This window comes from Falco punctatus, assembly GCF_963210335.1.
Source record: "Falco punctatus genome assembly, chromosome: 14".
NCBI lineage: Eukaryota > Metazoa > Chordata > Aves > Falconiformes > Falconidae > Falco > Falco punctatus.
Window position 1 is genome coordinate 14,798,812 of NC_137594.1, and position 16,253 is coordinate 14,815,064.

At 35.9% G+C, this 16,253-nt stretch overlaps 1 long non-coding RNA gene across 2 annotated transcripts in view; it reads right to left on the bottom strand.

Annotated features, from left to right (window-relative positions):
* The window catches only part of LOC308073097, a 271,143-nt gene that overhangs the window by 225,204 nt on the left and 29,686 nt on the right, over positions 1-16,253 (bottom strand). For both annotated transcript variants that reach the window (XR_013931903.1, XR_013931904.1), the window contains exon 1: positions 1-16,253. This exon is cut by the window's right edge and continues 29,686 nt beyond it. This is a non-coding gene — a long non-coding RNA (uncharacterized lncRNA).

Consider the following 16,253-nt stretch of genomic DNA (forward strand, 5'->3'; position numbering starts at 1 on the left):
TGGTAATCCAACTGATTCCAAGATTCCCAATTTATTGAAGTTTTCAGCTGAAAAAGAACACTACTAAATTAGTATATAGAGCTGACAATTACCTTTTGCAAAAGAAATATACCCCTGCGTTTTTTTTGTATTTGGAAATCCAAAATCTGCATGGACACATCACTGAATAAATATAGCCACTTCAAGGGAGGTGAAAAAACATTCACATCTCTTTAAAACTATGCTTAGTTTGTATCATGGCTACAAAGACAATAACATATATTTGTTGACAAACTATTACCGTTTAATATCTTCATCAATGACACAGACAGTGAGATCAAGTGCAACCTTCACCAAGTTTACAGACAACACCAAGCTGAGTGGTGCAGTGGACATGCCTGAGGGACTGGATGACGTCCAGAGGGATCTGGACTACCTCAAAAAGTGGGCTCATTTTGAACATCATGAGGTTCAACACGGCCAAATGCAGGGTCCTGCACCTGGGTCAGTGCAGTCCCCAATGTCAATACAGGCTGGGGGATGAAGGGACTGAGATCAGCCCTGCTGAGATGGACTTGTGGATACTGGTGAATGAAAAGCTGGACATGACCCCATCGACTTAGGCTTACAGCCCAGAAAGCCAACTGTATCCTGAACTACATCAAAAACATGGCCAGCAGGTTCAGGGAGGTAATTCTGCCCCTCTGCTCTGCACTGGTGAGACCCCACCTGGAGTACTGCATTCAGCTCTGGAGCCCTCAGCACAGGAAAGACATGGACCTGTTGCAGCAGGTTCAAAGGAGGGCCACGAAGATGATCAGAGGTCTGGAGCACCTCTCCTGTGAAGAAAAGCTGAGAGAATTGGGGTTGTTCAGCCTGGAGAAGAGAAGGCTCCAGGGAGACCTTACAGCAGTCTGCCAGCACTTAAAAGGGGCCTGTAAGGTGTGGACAAACATTTTAGCAGAGCCTGTTGTGATAGGACAAGGAGTAACTAAAAGAAGATAGATTTAGACTAGATACAAGGAAGAAATTCTTTGCAATGAGGGTGGTGAAACACTGGAACAGGTTCCCCAGAGATGGATGCCCCATCACAGGAAACTTTCAAGGTCAGGCTGGACAGGGCTCTGAGCAACCTGATCTACTTGAAGATGTCCCTGCTCATTGCAGCAGGGTTGGACTAGATGACCTTTAAAGGTCCCTTCCAAGCCAATGTATTCTATGATTCTATGAAATGCATTTCAGAGTGTTACTGCTACGAAGAATGAAATCACAACCAGGTAATGGCAAAAAATCCTTATGAACATTTTTTTTAAGACAAAGGTATTTATGCTAGCTCCTTATCAGATTTTATTTTATTGCTTGATCAGTCACAAGTAACTTAGATATTAAACATATATGGCTCTCTAGTAATTTTGCATGTGCTTCTTAATAATTAAAAGAATGAAAACCTAAAGATTATGGAAGTACTTAAAATGCTGTAACATTCTGATTGTTTCAATATTACATGAAAACATTTCAGTATTTACAGGTATTAGGTATTAGTCTGCCATATGTATCAACAGTAGTCAAAGATTTCATTTACAATTTGCCTAATTCTGTGTATTAAGAATACATTCTGTGTAGCTGGTCTAGTTGACTGTTTTGCAACTCATTCATTTGATTTCAAAAATAAATTCTTCAACTGTACAATCCTGAGGGCAAAGCAAATCAAAATAATTTAATTTCTTCAGGTATTGTTTCTTGGGAAAACATAAGAAAAAATACAGTTCTTCAACACAATTTATCATGGTTACATTTAATTCAGAGATTTAAAGCAGATTTACTACCACATACTGAAAATGTTAAGTGAGCGTTTCATATCCACAAATACTGCATATTCTGGTCTTGCCTGTTACTACCTGGGGCATTTTTCTTATTCAAGATTCATCTTTGCCTTTTCTTTTGAATCTTTTGCTAATAGAGCTACAAATGGAAAATGAAATTTAAGGGAAATAAAGAACAAAAGATTATATGATTCGTGGCTCTTACAAAATAGTGACCTAGCCCTGCAATCATTACACAAGCTCCTCCATGCCTAAATTGTCTGAGTTCAACTTACCTCAAGACTTGAACATGCAGATTACAGAGGATTGTGCATTTGACCTGTGTTTCACTTAACAAAGACTTTCTGACATGATTAGATTTCATCAGTTGATAAAGCTAATAGTGCATTTTCCCATTATTGCAAATATAATGTCCACACATTGATAACTTCAAAAACCTGACTATGTAAGTGATAGGATTGGTCAGGTTCATGAAGAGGCACAGGCCTTTTTGTTATTTTTCTTTTCTTCTTCATCGAGAAGTTGCAAGTTTTAAACAGAATACCAACTCTCAGGGACCAGTTAAGATCTCAGCTGACACAAATACCAAAACTGAATAGATACAAAAGCTGAATCATTCTTTCCAGTACAGAAATTACCTCTCCAGAGGCAAACGAAAGTGTACCACTGTTAGCGAGCAAAAAAGAAACACACCTGAATTGCATCTTGCTCATTATAAAGGTATAGTAAACAAGGGTTTTTGTCCAATGTTTATCCAATAACATTGAAAATTACTAAGTCCTCTGAAAATATGAAAGTTCATTATTTTTTATTTTACATGAAAACTTCATGGTCATATCAACAATTCTAAAACCGTTCCCTTTACTGTAAAAATTTCACCTCTATGGAAGTTTGCAGATAACACATGGAAGAAACATACGTATTGCTTCCGAATGTACAACTACAAGTGCGAAAGAATCCATCTCAAATACCTCATTTCACTGAAGGAGAGTGATACTGGTAACAATGGAGATTCCACAAAAAAAGGTAGCTCTTACTTGGTACCCTTCCCGTTATTCAACCAAACTTCCCACACTTGTAACAAAGGATGTTGCTAAATTACCTTCATGGGTTTTCTGTCTTTCTACCTTCCCTTGACTATGCACATGTCTGCCTTGGCTAACGAAATGCAATGACAGCAGATTCTATGATCAACTGGCAACTACTATTCTATCTGCCCCTTCTGACGGCAGAGTAAAGCATTCCCACCAGCAGCTGAGCCACGTGTAGGCCATGGATCTGGTTTTTAGACATACTGTGTCCAAGTAGGTGTCTTATGATCTTAAATTCTCACATAAATAATGCCACTAGTTACAGGCAGAGAACTTAAAACCAGCAGTTATTTCTCCAGAAAACAAAACATCGAAACCTGATTATTTAAATATCTGTGTGTGCTAATATAGACAGTCATAGCATTCATAGAACTTCCCTTCTACCATAATTAAATATAACTTACATTTAACAAAAAGAAACAAACAAAAAAGCACAGAAAGGATCTCCACATATACACTCTTTCATGACATTTTTACACCATAAATGAGCTGTTGACTTGAGGAAAAAAGAAAAAAAGTACTTTCACTTCACCACAGGTTTGTTACATCAGTCCCGTAACTTACTCACAAGCACCGGACAATTTTTTTAAAGTTATCTAGGGGTTCTTCACAGGTTTTGTTGTTTGGTTGGGGTTGCTCTATTTTTAGAAACAACTAATATGTTTAGACAAAGAACCATGCACCAAAAGCTACATGGACAAAATAACATATTTTTATTTGTTGTTCTATTATTTTTTTTTTAATCTAAATAAATTGTGCTTATAGCAATACCATTCCTGTTAAAAGAACTCACAAACTGGTTTCAGTTCACAACTGCACAGTCTTTATAAACTGACAGCAGCACTACAGCTTTCCAAACACACTCCATTCTCATTAAATGACTAATCTAAAACGAATCAACCAAAACACATAGGATAACCGCACTGAATACAAATGTTTTGCTCCCAAATTGGAACTCAAATTTAAGTAAATCATATTATATCTCAGATCTGAGTGACCACTATTTAAAAATAATTTATTACAAAAAACACATTGGAAAAATCAAGTATTTTCCTTAGTAGTATCAGCAATCAATTACCCAGAAAATGATTAATATACTTATGAAATTCAGCAACCACATTATATAGGCAATAATCTATAGGCAGTTCACAAATTTTTAACAATACTGGAATAAATAGACTTTGTAAAAAATAAAAGTCAATACTGAATAATTAAAATTATTTCTACTTAAAGGGGTATTGTCTGAAGTCAATATTTATGTTTATCTAATTCCTAGTATAGTACTATGCATGCAAGTACATTACCTTGCACAACAAATTTGACCAATCATTTCTTTATTATTATATCTGCTTGTTCTATTCCTTAATACCTATTTGAACTTCCTTCCTCAGATCCAGTGTAATACACCTAGCTAAATGTACACCAAAATGTGCATAAAACATACCCACTCACAAGTTCCATCAAAACTCCTGCTTAAAACAAGCAGCTTACACAGAAGAATTTCCTTTGCTTGGCTGATATTTGCAGGCTACATGGCAAACTCAGAGACAGCACAAGCCGTGACAAGGGTGATTGCTGTATAGCCCTGACACAAAAGGTCCGAGTCCTTGGAAGAAAAGATAATGTCCATCCTTCCCTTACTGCCTCCGTCGCATGCAGGATCATAGAGGAAAAGGGATAAATTAAAGCAATCTTAACTGCCACTCTCCCTACTACTCCCCATTGATTGCTTCTTTCCATTACAAAGTGTGTCCTTCTGCCCCCTGGCATTTTTCCAGTAAGCTGAACTGGTAAACCAGCTGAAAGAGAGTATAGTTGTGCATTCCCTTGTACACAAGTACAAAGCCACGTAAGTTGAGAAAATTGTCTTATAGCCTACTAGGGATCTAAACATGAACTGTAATTGGGGGTGGGGGCAGAAGTGGTGGGGTTTTTTGTTGTTGTTTTGCTTGTAAGCAAATAAACTGGGCTTATCTGCAGCATGTACAAAGACCCTTCTAATTCCATCATTCTCAGTTGCTAGTCTGAACCCCACCAGGGCTCTACTTAGCCAGGCCCCTAGCTGTCCAAGGAGACTAAAATTATGACAACATTCAGAAACTGAATGTAGAACAGAACCAGAGGCTAAGTACTAGAGAAAGGAAAAGGAAAAAGGAAGGGAAAAGGAGGGGGAAAGGAAGGGAAAAGGAGGGGAAAAGGAAGGGAAAAGAAAGGGAAAAAGAAGAGGAAAGGAAGGGAAAAGGAAGGGGTAAAGAAAAAGAAATATAGGTGCCTAAGAGTCACAAAAGCGTGTCAAACATATGACTTTTAAAACCACCTATTTATTTCATTCCACTTGAAAAACACAGTGGAAACTAAAGTGCCTAGATATTGTAAAAGATTTTATTAATAACTTCAGTCATCTTTAAATAACTTTGAAAAATTTGCTATGTTGCACTGACTTTTAATAAGATGCCTACTCCTAGGTGGCCATTAGAAAAGCAAGCGATTTAGAAAGTGTACTCCATGAAAGGTTTCTGTCTTTATTTTACCCATATGAAAGCTATAAAAAAATCCTAATAAAACCTCTATATCTATCCATTGCAAAGAGAATCTTCTTATAAGGTTTCTTTAAAGCACTCTAAGCTGTTTAAAACACATCACTAACTGTGATGAGAGCCCATTCACTTTAGTTTCTGATTTTTTTCAAGGCGCAGGACATGGAAGCTCAAAATCCATTAACCAGCTGCAGAAAGGATAACAAAAGGAACTATTTAGCCACAAGTAATGCTAGTGTCTGCAAAGAAGTATAAATACGGCGTTGTCTCCCACATTCTGAATAGTCAACCCTGGAGACTATTTAAGTATCGTAATTCACTGGGAGTAACAGATCTCAATCCGCTGCTTCATAACTTGATGGTTACCAGTCAAAATCAAAGGTAGAACAAACATGTAATGTACCAACAACCTCCATTCTGTCACCTGAATCATTTTCTCTTTGTAAATCATCCACGAAAGCCTAAGTGAGATTGCTGGGCTGGGAAAACTTCTGTCTCTTGTACATAAGGCTGCTCAGTCAACAGGTAACAGAAGTTTTGTTACTAAAAATATTGTGTAAAGACCATGGGAAGACTGATCCTTTCACTAGTCTGGGCACCCATACAGTTGACCACAAGTCCTGAAAGAATATGGAATCCAGTGATCTGAGGGGTGCAGAATTAGGGCAGGAATATAGAGATGTACATAATTAAAACTTTCACAAATCCCAATCGTTATTTGCCAAATATGCATGTTTAGGCTTTCCCCCCCAATATCTTAAAGGTCAATCAAAGGTTTTAAACCTCCTAGAATTATACTTGTAATCAGGATTATATAACCAGCCTATGAGACCAATAGATAAAGTTTTACAATTTTAAGTAAAACTCAATGAAATGTGCACACGTATTTGGATTTGGGACAGATTTTTGAAGATCCTGTTTTTCCATCTGAGCATTTCTTTCTCCTAATGAAAAGATATCACATGACAATTTGGGGGCATAAAATTAAATTTGGCTTTGGATAATTTTTAATTTCTGATCCCACAGCTGGCCTGCTCTTTTGATGTCCCTGTTGATGATTCCATTTTTTCAGAATTGTATGTTCACAGCTGGCTCACTTGAGTAAGGCTGCATAAAGCGTTTGATATTCTGGATTTACTGGGGGGGGGGGGGGGAGGATAAAAAAATAAAAATAAATAAATGAACTTTGAAAACTTAAAAGAAAGAATACTTCAATGCTCCCTTTATTTTAAAAGTGGAATCTGAAGTTCTCTCGTTCTGCTATTGACCTGTTGTAGGAACTTCTTCAGACAATTCATTTCAGAACCCTATTTCTCCACATTTAGTGGGGATCATAAATGATTTTTTTCTTAGAAGGTACTCCATGGACACAATTTGTAGGTTTATGTTTGTCTTGCAAATGAACCACTTACCATATATTCCTTTGTTATACTTCCAACTAGTTATCTTAAACTGTCCTGTGACTGCAACAAGCCGTTCCAAACACTTGTGATTATGAAATCTTAATTGCCTCTTTGTAAATGTTACAGAAACATTGCAAAGACAGACAAAATTGGCAAGTAGCATTTTTAGATGAATTATTTCTCCCCATCCCATCTATTATGTTTTAACAATTCTACATAATAGACCTTCCTATGCCTTACTAGTATGTTCTTAAAATAATACTACCAGCACATCCTTTATGAAAGCTTTAAGTTAATATATACTCAGCTAATATAAAATGTCTAATCTCCCATTAAATCAATGGAGCAAGATAATTCACATGATTGAAAAAATATACCTACATTGTTTCAAAACAGTCTCCTGTTCTTGGTGCTCTGTAATCCAAGTGTCCTCCAATAAAATATAATGGTGGAATATATACATCTCTAGATGACTTTATAGATCAAGGAAGCTAGTAATAATCTATAAGTACATACTATTATATCACTGGTACAATTTTTGCTTGGGAAGAAATGTGTTTTATTTAAATAATGAGGGAAGGGGAATATCAAGCCATGCCCTTGAACACCAAGTAAAGAAACATGAAGTACAGCATGGGATGCTTTCATGTCTATGCTCAAAAACAATGCTAAATCACATTCTTTACAAAAATGATCTGGAGCTTATTCATTTAATCAGATATTTAATTACAAATAAGACAAACAGTGTTAGAGCTATGAAAAGCACAAATACACTTGGAGGCCTTAACAGGTAAATACAATTATATACTGTAATAAAACCTAGCATAGATCTTTTCAGAGCACTCAGATACACTTTTGGAGAAGGATAAACAATGCAAAAACCTATAATTGCAATGTCAGTCATGGTGCCTATACAGAATACCAAGTACAAAATCATATCTTGCTTGATTTATTTCCAGGTGTCTTTGGCAAAAGAAAAAACTACAGTCAACTGCAGAAGCACAGTGTCCTCTGCTGGGGAAACTGACTCAGATTTCTTGCCTGAACATAAGGGGGGAAAACACCTGTGACTCTCCTAACCAAAACTGAGCCAGTTCAATCAATCATCATTGCAAAAATCCCATTTTTCACAACACCCATAAAAATAGTACAAGACATAAGACCAACCTGGAGATAGTTCTTCAGTGACTTCTAACAATTCCAACTTGATTAATAGCTCAATAGCCATTATTTATATAATTCACCATAAGTGATCTTAAAATACTTTACTTTTTCATGCATACTGTCATTATGAAAATGACCAATTGAACCATTTGTCAAAGTGAACTGAAAGGGCTCTGAGTTCTTAATCCTTTTTCTTTTTTTTTTATAAGATCAGAATTCAGTTACAAAATGTGCCATCTGTAATTTAAAAAGGAACAAGGAGCACAGCATAAGTCAATAGCTCTCTTCGATTACTGGATGTGATCAATTCAACTATATACCTGAAGAAGCTGCAGCTTTCTCTTCTAGGAAAATAAATAAGCTATCTCATTCTAAACTGAGGTGCAGAGAAAAAACCCACACCAACCCTGTGTGAATTTTCTCTCATAACAAGTCAACAGTGCAAGGGTGTAAACTTGTAAACTTACCTGAACAAAAAAGAATTCAACTATCAGAAGCATTCCTCCAGTTTGAATTGCATTGACATATGGATGTTAAATATAACGTTTGAAGCGGAACATAAACAAATGTACAGAAAAATAATAAAAAATATAAATATAACAGAAGCATCAACCACTAACTACAACCAATAACAAACAATAGCTTTGGTCTAGAAATGAATTCACAGGTCACATCCCTTATAACATTGCTTCTGTATTTTGTGACAAGATCAGTAAGAATGAACTCTTTTTCAGGCAGCATATGTCTGGCAAAGGAGTATTTCTGTGCAAATATTTAAACCAGCTGAAACAGTTACATTTTTTGCTTTGTTAACCACCATAACACTGAAGTAACCTCACAGAAGTGATATAATGAAGTGAAATTAACTGTCTTCATGGACATAATGTGTTGCTGCGTACCAAATGTTCACCACTGATGCAGGCAAACATCTTAGTTTTAGTTTGCACTATTAAAAGCCCTGACATGTACTGACAGTAAAACCTGAGTACATACCCAGAATGGAGACAAATATATTAGTAAAAAGGAATACGGACAGGACAGAACACAGCTTGTAGTGTTGTGAAACACTGCAGAAGATAGCATGGGTACCAACAAGGTAAAACCAGGCAAAATAAATAGTCTTAGTGTGTATTAGTTGTACCCCTAAAAATGCCATCTGCTGTTCTGCTGGAAAAGACAACAACCACATCTCTTCAAGACAAGCTGGCAATGCTTCAAATTTTCAACTATAATGAAAAATCATATGAACCTTTCACTCTAATATTGAATGACCAATTGGATGATGGGAAGAGACTCAAAATGTGTTAATGTGGCAAATTAATCTCCCTGGCAGAATACATTCTACTCCAACTCTTCCATTTTGTAAAAACTTGAAAATATCTTCTTTTCTTGGAGTTCTTTAATGGGCTCGTGGAAATTATAACCTAGGTTGTTGTATTTAGTTAAATCAGTAAGCAAGCACCTTTTTTAAACCATCCTAGTTTGTATGGCTGTATGTGAACAGCAACTGATAGACTAAAAATGGTCTGTAGTAGTATGATTTGGAATTGCTGACCATTAAACTAGGGTGGTCTTAGCCTTTTGTTTAATTCACATGGACATAATTTAGAATGCCTCTTGAAAAAGCTTCTGATTTAGTCTCAGGTTTGTAGCACAGCAAGACCTTACTGATCTGGATTTTTTCACATTAGAAATTATTAGCAGTCTCGAATCTGTTCTTTTAACGCACATATGATTTTCATGCACAGGTTCCTTTCATGCATAATTTCAAATTAATTCTGATGTGCATTATGCATAGTTCAGTAGCAAATGAAGGGAAGGCTGTTTGGCAGATCCAGGAGAAAACTCTAAGGCAGGTACTGTTACACACATCAGAAGTCCAGCCTTCTCCTAAAAAATCAAAATTGTTAATGATACCACTGGGAAAAAAAGGCCCCATCTTACCCTTCTGCCTCCAAAAGCACGGAGATGTAAATGTTTTAAATATTCTATAGTTCTTCAGAATGCTTAATTTGTTGCATCTTACATCTAATGATGATAAGTCTCCTTTAATCCAAGAGCACATTAACTTTTCCAACCCTCAAAACATGTCCTATGTCTGCCTTCACTTAGGCTCATGTCTACATCATACAAAGTTATACAAAAACCTACAACACTTCTGATCAGAGTAGGTACTTCATGGTCACGGGAAGAAGTACAGCTAGAAAGTCTGGGAAGACATTGACCTTTGCTTCTGCCTGAAAAAGGGAGCTATAGTGAAGCAAAAGCAGGGCTCAGGCTATAATAGCTAGAATATAATTACAAGAGCAATATCAAGACTGACTTACATGCTTACAGATCCAACGGTCCCTGACACTGCCAAGTATGGCTTCAGTAAACAGCACCAGGAACTACCAGTGTCAAAGAAAACTCTTTCTTCAAAGAATGTAAATGATGGATGAGTCTGGATAATGGTGAAGTCCAGAAAAATTGCACAGTTTTAAAATGTCAACAATAATTGTGTCATAAAGATCAGAAAGCCAATTTACAGCAACAGAAGGCTCACAGTATGAGATGCAGTACAGCAAAGAGTTTACTTTGTATTTATGTAACAGCATAGGAGCTGGCATAGTGAATGAATGTACTTAAATACCACCAAAGATAAAGTGTCTACCCAAGACCAAGACATTCCCTTAGCTGCAATGTAATTTTCAATGGGAATTTTAATTTTTGAAGTGTCAGAATTTCATTTATGTAAAAGGGGTGATTCTACTGCTCTTTTTAAATTACTTTGCACTCCCTTTTAATATGCTTTAAAATCCACAGTTAAAAATTATATACCATACCTACATATTATATTAGTACATGTTCAATTAAGTGTGTGATTTACAATTATAATGACTACAGCTCCATGTGCACATTGGCCAGCTGCACGTGTGTTAATTTCATTTGTGCACATAATAACCCAATTTGTTTGCACAACTGTAATCTTTATTTGCCTAAAGTTTCCAAACTGTTTCCAAATTAGTTTCATTCATTCAAAATTTACATTTCATGAAAAGGACATAAGAACTCATCTTAATTGTGGCAGCGTTTAGGCAACTGAAAGTCAGCTAGGTAGACAACCAAAAATCAAGGGCGTGTATATGTATACAGGGGGAAATACTTTCAGAAAAGGATAAAGACTTTTCCCCTGAGCTAGAACCAAATATTATTTCTCTGAATTAAATGGTAAATTTAAAGATAGGAGGGAAAGATAATTCTATTTTGCCAATAGCCATTCCAAGTAAGATAACCAAGTAGCAGTTAAATTTGACAGCCCAGCAACATACAGCTCTAAGCAGTTATAAAGCATTTATCAGAATTGTCCTTAAGCATAAGACCAACTTGACTATACAGTAGATATGGTACAACAGATGTCTTCAAATATTCAAATAAATACTTTATCTACAGGCTTGCATGGAAACACAGAAAGACCAGACAGAAAAAAAAAAAAAAGAACAAGAAAAGAAAAGAAAAAAAAAAACCAACCCAAAAAAAACCCACAGTTACTCATTTAGCAATTATGAAAAAAGAATGATTCTTTTTTTATAACAAAATATCCTGCCTAGAAACCATGGTTGCATCTGTTCTGCTGCATACAGACATTTTTAAGGCACTTCTCTGTAAAATGTTACTGGAAAAACCACCCATATCAATTCACAGGGATCATATTATTATACATGTAATATACACATCAAAGCACATACTAACATGCTGTAATAATTGGATCCTAATAGCATTTTACTTGTCTCCTGATATGTTTTAAAAGCCAACTGCCTTGCACATTTTTTGTCTTTTCTGTCACAAAGGACCTTTATACCCATCTCTGTTATTATTCATCAAACACACTGCCAGGGACATAAAGCAGCAGAATAATTTAAAGTCTTTGATCTATATGGTGTTCCTGTAGCACTGTTCAGCTCACTAAAAATCCTATTCAAATATATCATTGCATCTCTAATATCAGATTATTTTAGGCCATCAAAGTCTAGAACTATCTATAATTTTTTAGTTAGTTCATCAATACATTCCTTTTCTGGAACTGGGGGCCGGTGGGGTGGAGGGGGACGGACAAGACTTTGTATTGCATAAATGATAAAGAGGATAGCTGTTTCAGCTTGAACAGATTCAATAGAAGTTTTATGTTTCTAAGTCTACTAATGGAGTAAGAGTGTCATCGCTCCCGTCTGCTGGTAAAAATAAGGAAAAGCTACCACAATCATTTAGTTGAAGTCAAAGCATTGTCAGCGTGATCCCCTAAGGCTGCTTTCTGAAGCTGGAAATAAATTATTTTTCCTCTTTGCTTGCTATGCCAAGAAAAGATAATGCAGCACGTTCAGTTAACATTTGTCCCTGAAGCACATTATCCTTCCAGGAGTAATACGTGGGAGTAGCACAGACATCATGTTTCAAATTAATCAGGAATAGGATTAAACATGCAACAAATAGAAGTTAAAATATAATATTTAAAAATAAAGTTAGAGCAGTAGCAAAGTATAACTACAATATTCTTCCTTGCTACCATTTGTTGCCATCATAAGCTTGATTTTATCAGTTACCTTCCTCTGTTTTTTAATTTCTCAGCCATAATGTTTTACAGTACAAACCTGCCATTTATTAAAGCCTAGTTAGAAATGCATGAGCTTTTTCCCTATTCCTTCATTTTTTAGCAAAATCCTCACTTCAAAGGGATTTTGATCTGCATATAAGATCTGAATGACTTCAGATAGGGACAGTGGACTATGGAGTGCCAGGGAGCAGCACTATGAGAGGGGAAGGTAAGAACTGAACAGCTGGATAAAGTGAGTGTTGTTTCTGCTGAGAACTGACAATGAAAATCAAAGCAGAATTTTGGAGCATACTCAAACTAATGCCATTTGAGTGCCAGCAATAAGTATGAGAAATCTGTGCGTGATACATAACACAAAGGATAGCAGTGGAAGGGCAAGTGGCAAGGCTCACCAAAAGGTATGTGTCATCTGAATGTGGAAGAACATTCACACTGCAGAATTAACACGTCAATCACTTGGTTAGGATTGTTATAATCAGACAAATAAACTACCGTGCTTATTCCCTCCTCCTCCTCACGTGTGGTATCTTAATTTCAGTCAAAAACATTTAATTTACTGAATTCAGGTTTCTCAGTGAATTATGCCAGGACCTCTCTAATTTCTTCAGCTGCAATTTGCACTAACTACAATACGGTAATAAGAAGCATGACATTATTCGAAAAAGGTAGGTATAATGAACGGCTGGGAGAAGAACAGCACAAGAAATATTTATTTTGTGTGCATATTATGAAACTTCTTGTATTTATTTGCCACAACAAATCCTAACAATGACTGCTCAAAACTTCATTTTTACCTCACTGGAAGCTCTTTTCTTAATGGAATCATAGTTTCTTTATTTCCTATAAATATAGTAAAAACCTAAAAGTAGATAAAATAATTAGTTTATGCTGATCAGCTGTATTAAATTAAATTGGCTATATTAAATTCAAGGACAGTAATGATCTGTCCTTATTTTTACATGCTCCAGCCTTACTCCTATGGAAACAGAGACTAATGCTTTATTTCTGCACAAACATGCTGAAGCAGTACGCAATTGCTTCCCTGGAATCACATTTTCTCTTTCCACCCATTTGTTCTTCAGAACACATTGTCTTCCTGTTTTATCTACCCAGCATCTTACACCATCTAATGTTCATTTCAAAGAAAAATCCTTTATCCTTTTGGTCTGGCAAAGGATATTTTTTTTTCATACAATGATGTTGATATGGAATATGTCACATCAACACTCTTTTGCTCTCCTACCACGAGGCCAAATGAAATTTCTTAAGAGTCAAAGTGCTAAAGTGCTTTACCTAGTTCATAACCTTAATCAGACCGTATACTCCTCGTTCAAAATGTATAACACAAATCAATATAAATCACAGTATTTTAAAATACTAAAACTGTTGCTCAATAAAATTGCTATCACAGTAAAAAAGGAAGAACTGCAACTTGCATGAATAAGGCATTGACAAGCTTCATGTTAACATGTAGCGGATTAATTTGTAGAGGTATGAAAATATTTAAGAGCTCAGAGGCTTACAGTTAGTGTTTTTTTAAGAGCTCAGTCAAGCACAGGTTTTATACAAAAATGGAAGTGCTCCAACACTGCAGTCCTTCCCTACTTGGAGCAGCTTCAAATACAACAGAAACAGAGAAGCTAACTTCACACTCAGGCAAGCACAGACAGCAGCTTGCACCACTGATTATTCCCTATATTCAGCACCTCCAAGAACATATCTCGAGTAGCGGGTCTGGTTTGGTGTTTCCCGTTGGAGGAAAGGCACCGACAAACTGGCGTGAATCTGGTAGAGGGCCACCAAGACTGTTAGGGGCCTGGAGCAATTGAAGTACATAGAAAGGATGAAGGACCCAGGTTTGTATAGGCTGAAGAAGGGAAGGGTAAGGGTATCTAAATGCAGTCTTCAATTACCTAAAGGGGTGAGGGTTTCTAGAGAAGTCACAATTAGTCTCAGAGGGAGACAGCAAGAAGCAACAGTCACAATCTTCAAACACATAAAATTTTGGTTAGATAAGCAGAAAAAATTCTTCACCATAAGAGCAATCAAACTCTGGAACGGAGGTCCAGAGAGGCTGTGAAATCTCCACCCCTGGAAACACTCAAAATCCAATTTAAAAAGATCCTGAGCAACTTGATGCAACAAAGCTGTCTCTGGTCTGGACAGTGAGTTGGACCAGTTGACATCTAGAGGTCCCTTTCAAAATTTTTTTGAATCATTGACTGAAAATATAGAAATGCAACACCTTCCAACTAGTTTGTGAGCACTGATTCACATCAGGGAAGGTAGAAATTTTCTAGCCAAACTTCAAAAAAACACCTTTGAATAATTGGTGGATGGGATTCAAAAAATGAGTATTATGATTTAGTAAGTGTGGCTGAAGATGAAGTTCTTCCATTTAGCTCTCTGCATCTTTTTCAGCTATCACAGCCATTAAAACCAAATGTCAAAATAAACAGAACTTAGAACCAGACCTTTGAATAACTGCATCACAAAGTGTTGTCGAGATTTTCAAAAATAATGAAGCATATGCAGTCACATTGTTTTCTCTAAAAGTGTTATTTATATTATACTTTTTAAATTTTTTTATAATTTTATTAATGGTATTTATTAACTTTTTCACGCCCATTAAATATTAGTTAATATAAATAATCATATTAAAATAAATAAACAATAAAGTTATTTCTCATGGTTTTTTAATTTCTATTTTGTGTATGTTTTGTAATGTAATTATATAATCTATAAATTTAAATACATATATTGGGGGTGTATGTTCAAAAACATTTTTGCTGATGGGATGCACAATAAAAAGGTTTGGAGACCACTGCGCTACGCAATCACACAGTCAACGTCACTCACTCAGTCTGAGTGCCCATTAAAGCACATTCATCATTCATTTAAAGTAAAAGTAAAATACAGTTCCACAGAATATTCAGGACGGTATACTAGACTAGAAGTATATTAAGAATCAAAAGAGAAACTTAAAACTCTAAATAAAGCTTGAGTTACATGAAGGGATCCAAAAGATTCTTGTGGATTTAGTAAATTATTCTTCATGCGTATTGCAAAATTTAGGACACAAACGCTGGACAGATTAGTTATTCAAATAAATCCTCACACCAGCAGGTGGTAAAGGAATCCAAAGCACACTTGATTTTCAAGGAGGCACAGCTTAATGTCAAGAATTTTTAAGTATGTGATAACTGTGCCCTATTGTATAAATATTCCAATTAGGTTTGTTAAATGAAAGGCACAGCAGATTGCTCCAATAAAGTTTCTGAGACACTAATTAATGCCAAACTTGCAAACATTTAGCAGGACAAACTCCAGGAGCAAATTCAGCTGAAGCTATCAAACAAGGGCTGCAAGAGACAGCAAAATCCCATGAGTTACTCAGATGTGCTATTTGAAATGAAATCATTAGTGAATTATGAAAGCAACTACACCACAGATTTACTTGTTTGAATCAAATTACAGTTTACAGTAAGTCACATTAGAGTTATATCTCCACCTTTACAAACAGATTCTATTAAAAACTGAACAAAGTCCAACACTGTATTTATTTTCTAATAAAGCGAAATAGCTATGCATATAAGCTTTTCCAGACTGAGGAAGAAGAGAGACATGATTCTTTAAAAATTAATTACTTGGCTATTGAAGTCAGT